This window comes from Physella acuta, unplaced genomic scaffold, assembly GCF_028476545.2.
Source record: "Physella acuta isolate Inbredline_101_S28 unplaced genomic scaffold, ASM2847654v3 ptg001052l, whole genome shotgun sequence".
NCBI classification, from domain to species: domain Eukaryota; kingdom Metazoa; phylum Mollusca; class Gastropoda; family Physidae; genus Physella; species Physella acuta.
This window is the reverse complement of record NW_026732569.1, coordinates 59,798-70,000: the sequence shown is the minus strand read 5'-3', so window position 1 is coordinate 70,000 and position 10,203 is coordinate 59,798. Positions and strand designations below refer to the sequence as shown.

Genomic DNA, 10,203 nt, shown 5'->3' with positions numbered 1-10,203 from the left:
TAGATAGATAGATAGATAGATAGATAGAATGAATGTATGTCTTCTTCTACTTTGTTCATATTACAAGATTTCAGGCAAACAGCGAGCTCTCGTTGTTTTCTTCAGAATAGTGCCACCAACGTGACCTCCACCATTGTTCACCAAAGTGACATCCACCATAAGGCCGCGACTGCTGCCTGTTTCAATACCTGGATCTGCTTCCATTGCCTAGACCAGTCAACAAGACAACAGCTGTCTGATGTCGGACAGGTTGCTGTCGCCAGGACAGGTTGCTGTCCCCAGCTGACTAGCATCTGTTAGTACAAGAACCGAACTCCAGACTTGTGGTTAACTCTCGTGTCGTCTGCCACCCGACCATTCAGTTCCCATTTCACAGCAATACACACAAGACTGTTCACACCAGGATTAGAACCCGCGACCTCCAGGTTAATTAAAGCGCATCGATTGAACGAATAGTCTTTTTCTATGTTTCAAGGATATGGATAACGCAGTTTCATAAGATATCAAATTTACATTTTACTCTGAAAATGAAATGGGGGAAAAAAATGTTAGAATCTAATCGATTATTGTACAACCAAGTTAAGCTGATGAAAAAAAACCAATTCCCTGTGAAGAAGCTTCTAGCTATAATACTACTTTGAGTGCTAATCTTACGGCTAATCTTAGGGCTAATCCTTGTTTAATTAAAAAGTTCAGAAGATGACCCCTGACCTATTTTTCGCATAAGCTTACCGCCTTTTGGTGCGATCTTTTTTCGGTACGAATTTGGCTTTGTTGGTGCGTTGCCAGTTAGCGTTTGACTTGCCCGAAAATCACCTGGCATGTATTCATATGCCAGTTGGCCATGGAATATAATCTGTATTTGAAAAGCGATATCACCTAAAGAAGTGATTGGCATATTGAGTAAACAGGCAGAGGGTCAGACAGCATACAACACAGACGGCAGACAAAAACGTAATTCTAAGATTTGAATTTAAGTGGGGGTTTCTTTTCTGGTACCGATGAAAAGTTGGACATATAAAACAGAAAGTTCAAATCAGAAACTGCTCGAGAGTTTGTACGTTGTGTTGTGTAGCCTGATAAAAATGTTTGGAGTTGTTTGTTTTTATCGTGAGTCGATAGAGGCTTTAATCTTGAAACCACTCCACAAACTTAGGCCAGCCCGGTGAAGCCAGTGGTTGTCTAGATAAATTTTTGGGGTGTTCAAACAAAGTTGTGTAGGTATGCCAACAACCGCAATCTTTCATTGATTTCATTTCCCCTTTGTGCATTCCGGCATCGTTACATGGACATTCCGGCACCGTAAGACGTACGTTCCGGCACCATTACATGGACATTCCGGCTATACCGGCACAGTTAGACAGACATTCCGGCACCGTTACATGGACATTCCGGCAATACCGGCACCGTTAGACAGACATTCCGGCACCGTTACATGGACATTCCGGCAATACCGGCGCCGTTAGACAGACATTCCGGCACCGTTACATGGACATTCCGGCAATACCGGCACCGTTAGACAGACATTCCGGCACCGTTAGACGGACATTCCGTCACCGTTAGACGGACATTCCGGCAATACCGGCACAGTTAGACAGACATTCCGGCACCGTTACATGGACATTCCGTCACCGTTAGTCCTGTTCTGGGTTGTTGGAGTCCTGTTCTGGGGGTCTTAGAGTCCTGTTCTGGTGTCTTAGAGTCCTGTTCTGAGGTCTTAGAGTCCTGTTCTGGTGTCTTAGAGTCCTGTTCTGGTGTCTTAGAGTCCTGTTCTGGTGTCTTAGATTCCTGTTCTGGTGTCTTAGAGTCCTGTTCTGGTGTCTTAGAGTCCTGTTCTGGTGTCTTAGAGTCCTGTTCTGGGGTCTTAGAGTCCTGTTCTGGTGTCTTAGAGTCCTGTTCTGGTGTCTTAGAGTCCTGTTCTGGTGTCTTAGAGTCCTGTTCTGGTGTCTTAGAGTCCTGTTCTGGTGTCTTAGAGTCCTGTTCTGGGGTCCTAGAGTCCTGTTCTGGTGTCTTAGAGTCCTGTTCTGGTGTCTTAGAGTCCTGTTCTGGGGTCCTAGAGTCCTGTTCTGGTGTCTTAGAGTCCTGTTCTGGTGTCTTAGAGTCCTGTTCTGGTGTCTTAGAGTCCTGTTCTGGTGTCTTAGAGTCCTGTTTTGGGGTCCTTGAGTCCTGTTCTGGTGTCTTAGAGTCCTGTTCTGGTGTCTTAGAGTCCTGTTCTGGTGTCTTAGAGTCCTGTTCTGGGTTGTTGGAGTCCTGTTCTGGTGTCTTAGAGTCCTGTTCTGGTGTCTTAGAGTCCTGTTCTGGTGTCTTAGAGTCCTGTTCTGTGGTCTTAGAGTCCTGTTCTGGGGTCTTAGAGTCCTGTTCTGGGTTGTTGGAGTCCTGTTCTGGTGTCTTAGAGTCCTGTTCTGGGGTCTTAGAGTCCTGTTCTGGTGTCTTAGATTCCTGTTCTGGTGTCTTAGAGTCCTGTTCTGTGGTCTTAGAGTCCTGTTCTGGTGTCTTAGATTCCTGTTCTGGTGTCTTAGAGTCCTGTTCTGGTGTCTTAGAGTCCTGTTCTGGTGTCTTAGAGTCCTGTTCGGTGGTCAGAGTCCTGTTCTGGTGTCTTAGAGTCCTGTTCTGGTGTCTTAGAGTCCTGTTCTGGTGTCTTAGAGTCCTGTTCTGGTGTCTTAGAGTCCTGTTCTGGTGTCTTAGAGTCCTGTTCTGGTGTCTTAGAGTCCTGTTCTGGTGTCTTAGAGTCCTGTTCTGGTGTCTTAGAGTCCTGTTCTGGTGTCTTAGAGTCCTGTTCTGGTGTCTTAGATTCCTGTTCTGGTGTCTTAGAGTCCTGTTCTGTGGTCTTAGAGTCCTGTTCTGGTGTCTTAGAGTCCTGTTCTGGTGTCTTAGAGTCCTGTTCTGGTGTCTTAGAGTCCTGTTCTGTGGTCTTAGAGTCCTGTTCTGGTGTCTTAGAGTCCTGTTCTGTGGTCTTAGAGTCCTGTTCTGGTGTCTTAGAGTCCTGTTCTGGTGTCTTAGAGTCCTGTTCTGGTGTCTTAGAGTCCTGTTCTGTGGTCTTAGAGTCCTGTTCTGGTGTCTTAGAGTCCTATTCTGGTGTCTTAGAGTCCTGTTCTGTGGTCTTAGAGTCCTGTTCTGGTGTCTTAGAGTCCTGTTCTGGTGTCTTAGAGTCCTGTTCTGGTGTCTTAGAGTCCTGTTCTGGGGGTCTTAGAGTCCTGTTCTGGTGTCTTAGAGTCCTGTTCTGGGGTCTTAGAGTCCTGTTCTGGTGTCTTAGAGTCCTGTTCTGGTGTCTTAGAGTCCTGTTCTGGGGTCTTAGAGTCCTGTTCTGGTGTCTTAGAGTCCTGTTTTGGGGTCCTAGAGTCCTGTTCTGGTGTCTTAGAGTCCTGTTCTGGTGTCTTAGAGTCCTGTTCTGGTGTCTTAGAGTCCTGTTCTGGGTTGTTGGAGTCCTGTTCTGGTGTCTTAGAGTCCTGTTCTGGTGTCTTAGAGTCCTGTTCTGGTGTCTTAGAGTCCTGTTCTGTGGTCTTAGAGTCCTGTTCTGGGGTCTTAGAGTCCTGTTCGGTGGTCTTAGAGTCCTGTTCTGGTGTCTTAGAGTCCTGTTCTGGTGTCTTAGAGTCCTGTTCTGGTGTCTTAGAGTCCTGTTCTGGTGTCTTAGAGTCCTGTTCTGGGGTCTTAGAGTCCTGTTCTGGTGTCTTAGATTCCTGTTCTGGGGTCCTAGAGTTCTGTTCTGGTGTCTTAGAGTCCTGTTCTGGTGTCTTAGAGTCCTGTTCTGGTGTCTTAGAGTCCTGTTCTGGTGTCTTAGAGTCCTGTTCTGGGGTCTTAGAGTCCTGTTCTGGTGTCTTAGAGTCCTGTTCTGGGGTCTTAGAGTCCTGTTCTGTGGTCTTAGAGTCCTGTTCTGGGGTCTTAGAGTCCTGTTCGGTGGTCTTAGAGTCCTGTTCTGGTGTCTTAGAGTCCTGTTCTGGTGTCTTAGAGTCCTGTTCTGGTGTCTTAGAGTCCTGTTCTGGTGTCTTAGAGTCCTGTTCTGGTGTCTTAGAGTCCTGTTCTGGGGTCTTAGAGTCCTGTTCTGGGTTGTTGGAGTCCTGTTTTGGGGGTCTTAGAGTCCTGTTCTGGTGTCTTAGAGTCCTGTTCTGGTGTCTTAGAGTCCTGTTCTGGTGTCTTAGAGTCCTGTTCTGGGGTCTTAGAGTCCTGTTCTGGTGTCTTAGATTCCTGTTCTGGTGTCTTAGAGTCCTGTTCTGGTGTCTTAGAGTCCTGTTCTGGGTTGTTGGATTCCTGTTCTGGGGGTCTTAGAGTCCTGTTCTGGTGTCTTAGAGTCCTGTTCTGGGGTCTTAGAGTCCTGTTCTGGTGTCTTAGATTCCTGTTCTGGTGTCTTAGAGTCCTGTTCTGGTGTCTTAGAGTCCTGTTCTGGGGGTCTTAGAGTCCTGTTCTGGTGTCTTAGAGTCCTGTTCTGGGTTGTTGGAGTCCTGTTCTGGGGGTCTTAGAGTCCTGTTCTGGTGTCTTAGAGTCCTGTTCTGGGTTGTTAGAGTCCTGTTCTGGGGGTCTTAGAGTCTTGTTCTGGTGTCTTAGAGTCCTGTTCTGGTGTCTTAGAGTCCTGTTCTGGTGTCTTAGAGTCCTGTTCTGGTGTCTTAGAGTCCTGTTCTGGTGTCTTAGAGTCCTGTTCTGGTGTCTTAGAGTCCTGTTCTGGTGTCTTAGAGTCCTGTTCTGGGTTGTTGGAGTCCTGTTTTGGGGGTCTTAGAGTCCTGTTCTGGTGTCTTAGAGTCCTGTTCTGGTGTCTTAGAGTCCTGTTCTGGGGTCTTAGAGTCCTGTTCTGGTGTCTTAGAGTCCTGTTCTGGGGTCTTAGAGTCCTGTTCTGTGGTCTTAGAGTCCTGTTCTGGTGTCTTAGAGTCCTGTTCTGGTGTCTTAGAGTCCTGTTCTGGTGTCTTAGAGTCCTGTTCTGGTGTCTTAGAGTCCTGTTCTGGTGTCTTAGAGTCCTGTTCTGGTGTCTTAGAGTCCTGTTCTGGTGTCTTAGAGTCCTGTTCTGGGTTGTTGGAGTCCTGTTCTGGGGGTCTTAGAGTCCTGTTCTGGTGTCTTAGAGTCCTGTTCTGGTGTCTTAGAGTCCTGTTCTGGTGTCTTAGAGTCCTGTTCTGGGGTCTTGGAGTCCTGTTCTGGGGTCTTAGAGTCCTGTTATGGGACTCTCTTGGGTCTTAGAGTCCTGTTCTGGTGTCTTAGAGTCCTGTTCTGGTGTCTTAGATTCCTGTTCTTGGGTCTTAGAGTCCTGTTCTGGTGTCTTAGAGTCCTGTTCTGGGGTCTTAGTGTCCAGCGGCCCTACTTCTGTCCTTATATTTAACTTCAGAAAAAAAAGCTCAGTTCCCACGCGTGTCTTTGTTGGATGCTATCTCACTGTATATCACTTGTCATTACTGTATAATACACGTCATTACTGTATAACACGCGTCATTACTGTATAACACACGTCATTACTGTATAACACACGTCATTACTGTATAACACACGTCATTACTGTATAACACACGTCATTACTGTATAACACGCGTCATTACTGTATAACACACGTCATTACTGTATAGCAATTATCATTAGTTAGTCCCATTTCACCAAGATTTAGTACCAAGTTTTACATTAAACGATTTTAAAATATTTTAAAATACTTTTAAGTGATTTCCGTCAGCCAACCAGCGTTGTAAAATAGGTGCTCTGTTTGCCTCAACTGTTGTACAAAAACTCCACACATTCCCAGCTAATTTACGTCTTACAAATGTTGCCTGCCAAGCCAATTAACATCTAACAAAACACGCCGATAAATCAATCATTAAGTTGATCGTATTTAAAACTAATGACGTTCACTCAAGCGTGATACAGACAGATAAGACGATTTGAAACTACCAACATCAGACGTGGTTTAAAAACTGTAACAACATCAGACGTGGTTTAAAAACTGTAACAATATCAGACGGGGTTTAAAAACTGTAACAATATCAGACGGGGTTTAAAAACTGTACCTATAAAAGTAAGGCATGATTAAATTACTTTTAAAAATTCCTAAAAAAACATTTTAATAACAAGCTTTTATGTAATAATGCACAAAAAAGGAGAAAATAAATTATACACTACTATTTAAATAACTATAAAGAAAAGCGTGGGCCTCTTCCTAAATATTAGTAAAGGTATCCAATAGATACTAAAGTGAACACGCTTTTCTTTATAGTAATTTAATTACTTAGGAAGAGACCCACGCTATTCTTTATAGTTATTTAAATAGTAGTGTATAATTTATTTTCTACTTTTTAGTGCATTATTACATAAAAGCTTGTTATTAAAAAGCTTTTTATGAATTTTTTTTCCAGTACTTTACATGTTTTATTTACAATAGTTACATTACTAAAAACCATTGTCAAGTTTATAGCTAAAGTTTCAGTAAAGTATTAATATTATGGGTTGGCATAGTCTAGTGGTAAAGAACTAGACTGCTGACCCGACTAAAAACCATCGCGCGCCTATTGAACATGATGACGCGCTTTTGTAGTAGAGCCCCCCCCCCCCCCTCGCTCCACGCCCAACACGGCCGTGATGACGCGTGTGGAAAGTACTGCCTACTTATTCGGTCCAAATTTTAATTAATTCCATAAAAAATTAATTAGGCGACCAATTAAGTCAAATTGAATGTCATGATGCATTGTCTTCATGTCTTAACCCATGTACCAACTACGAATCGTATCTGTCAGTTTCAAGTGCCTGCTATTTCGCACGGGCGTTTTGATTAAGACTGACGACAGACTGACGACAGACAGAGGAAGTGAGTTAAATAAAAGCTTGTAAAAATGTAACTTTATCGAATTAGAATTTTACTGTAACAATTCAGTATACACCAATAGCATGTCAGTATATACCTTTAATACCTCAGTATATACATGTAACATCTGATGTCAGTGTATACCTGTAACATGTCAGTATATACCTGTAACATGTCAGTATATACCTGTAACATGTCAGTATATACCTGTAACATGTCAGTATATACCTGTAACATGTCAGTATATACCTTTTACATGTCAGTATATACCTGTAACATGTCAGTATATAATGTAACATGTCAGTATATAATGTAACATGTCAGTATATACCTGTAACATGTCAGTATATACCTGTAACATGTCAGTATATACCTGTAACATGTCAGTATATACCTGTAACATGTCAGTATATACCTGTAACATGTCAGTATATACCTTTGACATGTCAGTATATACCTGTAACATGTCAGTATATACCTGTAACTTCCCCGTATATAGCCTCAGATTCACCAAAGTCTTGAATCAACGATGCGTGACATGAATCTATCCCATAATAACATTAAAATATTGACTCCCCCTAGTTCAAGTTAAAATACCTATCGTCGCTATTAAATTTTGATTTGAACTTTTAAATATTGATTGTCGCTAATTAAAGTATAAATATTGATTGCCGCTAATTAAAATTCAAATCGCTGCTAGCGACTCGACTAAAATATGAAACAAGAAAATTATTTCTTACTGGAAGTCGCTAGTTTCCACCATAGATCCACATGGATCCACCAAAATGTATTTAAATCCACCAAAATATATTTATATCCACCAAAATGTATTTAGATCCACCAATATATATTTAGATCCACCAAAATATATTTAGATCCACCAACATATATTTTGATCCACCACAATTTATTTAGGTCCACCAAAATGTTAGAAAGAAAAAAACTGAATCCACTGCCGCTAGCCCTGAAGCCCTACACCAAATGTTTCTCCACCAAATCCACCCGGAACCAACCAGGTCTAGTGTAGGAGAAGTAGAGCAGCAGACAAAACTTGATACCTATAAGACAGCACATCGTCACGCCTTAGACACCTGAATAGAACCATTCATTCGGTCTTTTCGGTGTGCATGGAACTGTTTTAAAGCCAGCCGATAGGTTGACGTCTGATCTCGCCGAGGGTCTTGTCCCACCCCTAAACTGGGCCCGCGGGTACCTGACTATGTGGCCCGCGGGTACCTGGCTATGAGGCCCGCTGGAAATCCGACCCGTTACTTTTTACCGAACGAGTCATTTTCAGGCGTGTTTTCTAATCCGTTTTCAGTCAGAAGTTGAAGTTAAAAAATAAATTGTTGCTGTCGTGTCGTCCGTTTTTTATTTACTGCATAAATCAGTGTCTGTTGGTGTCTGTTGGTGTCACCTTTGTTCCATACATTGGTGACACATGCTCTGCATACCATTAGTAACATGAGTTGTTTATCGTTAGGTGACACATGCTGAGGAAAACAATTTCAACATCTTCGATTTTAAGGTTGTTTCCCTTCAACTTTTACGCAGTTTTATGTTAAATATTAGATCTAAATGTATTATGATAAACAGAAATAAATTGATAAACATAAATAACTTGATAAATGGAAATAGCCCGATAAATGGAAATAACTTGATAAATGGAAAAAACTTGATAAATTGAAAAAACCAACTAGATAAATAAAAACTTAATGGCTAAGATTTCCATTGGGAAATCAGGGAATGGTGGGGGGGGGGGGGGGTAGTTAAGTCATCAGCTGTCCTCATAATTCTGAAGGTCATCAGATTTCTGTTTCGCTCTGAAAACCTTTGCGCTCTTGATAGATCTACCTCTAGGTCATACACCCGCCGGGAGTCACGTGACTTATGTGGGCCGATGTCTGCCAGCGACAACATACAACACCAACTTTAAGCAGCTCACATTACATGTTGTATGTCATGTTGTATGTCATGTTGTATGTGATGTTGCATGTCATGTTGTATGTCATGTTGTATGTCATGTTGTATGTCATGTTGTATGTCATGTTGTATGTCATGTTGTATGTCTTGTTGTATGTCATGTTGTATGTCTTGTTGTATGTCATGTTGTATGTCATGTTGTATGTCATGTTGTATGTGATGTTGTATTTGATGTATGTCATGTTGTATGTGATGTTGTATGTCATGTTGTATGTCATGTTGTATGTCATGTTGTATGTCATGTTGTATGTCTTGTTGTATGTCATGTTGTATGTCATGTTGTATGTCATGTTGTATGTCATGTTGTATGTCATGTTGTATGTCATGTTGTATGTCTTGTTGTATGTCATGTTGTATGTCATGTTGTATGTCATGTTGTATGTCATGTTGTATGTCATGTTGTATGTCATGTTGTATGTGATGTTGTATGTGGTGTTGTATGTAGTGTTGTATGTGGTGTTGTATTTGATGTTGTATGTGATGTTGTATGTGATGTTGTATGTGATGTTGTATGTGATGTTGTGTGTGATGTTGTATGTGATGTTGTATGTGATGTTGTATGTGATGTTGTATGTGATGTTGTATGTTATGTTGTATGTGATGTTGGATGTGATGTTGTATGTGGTGTTGTTTGTGGTGTTGTATGTGATGTTTAACGAAAGATTAAGACCAGTCAAGATTTAACCTGTGATCCTAAAGTCTGTGTGCATCTCCAGCAGATTTTTGTCATCAAGGGTTCTCAAATTATTTCAAAAGTCTTGCAAAGTGATCAGTAGCATCTTTCTCTGGTCTAAAAAGGGGGTCTGATAAATCTTTGACAGTCCGTGTCTGTCATTCATTTAATTTACTGTCAGTTATTGTCAAAAGCAGCTTAATTTGAGGTATCTGAACAGTGATATCCCAGGATAACTGCCATTTAGATACCTATTATATATCTTCCATATACCTGCCTCAGATACCATCAAGCTATATAAACAGAACTCTATCCTTTGAATTAATTTGGCGGCTCAAAAACATACTAAGTAAACATGTTTACAATAATTAGTCATTAATTTTTTCTTTAATGTGTTGACGTACAACTAGGCTTCACGTATTGACACCCTTATGTGGAACCACTTCAATGGGCACCATTCGAAACGTGGATCGTTATAAAGAATGTGGTTAGGGTGTGGTGAGGCGGGGTGGGGTGGGGAGGGGAGGGGTGACGGCACCACACATATTGGGAAGGACACGCCCCAAATATTTTCATACATTTAAAAGAGAGCTTTGATTTAAGTCATAATAAATGCTGACATTTCAAAAACACGAAAGATGGGGGGGGGGATAATTCCAGGAGCATTAAGTCAAATGGGTCCGTTAAACCGGTAGGTGATGAGGGGGGGGGGAGATGATGAGGGTGGCGGGAAGGGGGCTGCTACGGGTCGATGAATAGAACAGCAGGAAATAGGAAAGCCCAA

At 42.1% G+C, this 10,203-nt stretch overlaps 1 protein-coding gene across 2 annotated transcripts in view; it reads right to left on the bottom strand.

Annotated features, from left to right (window-relative positions):
• Positions 1-7,901, bottom strand: part of LOC131955078 (chondroitin sulfate synthase 3) — a 30,679-nt gene extending 22,778 nt beyond the window's left edge. The window contains exon 1 of one of the 2 annotated variants that reach the window (XM_059319033.1): positions 7,822-7,901. The gene's annotated coding sequence lies outside the window, so the exon portion shown is untranslated. Of the gene's footprint in view, positions 1-7,503 lie in introns of both variants that reach the window. The other variant, XM_059319032.1, reaches the window with a different exon arrangement.
• Between the last annotated feature and the right edge of the window lie 2,302 nt (positions 7,902-10,203).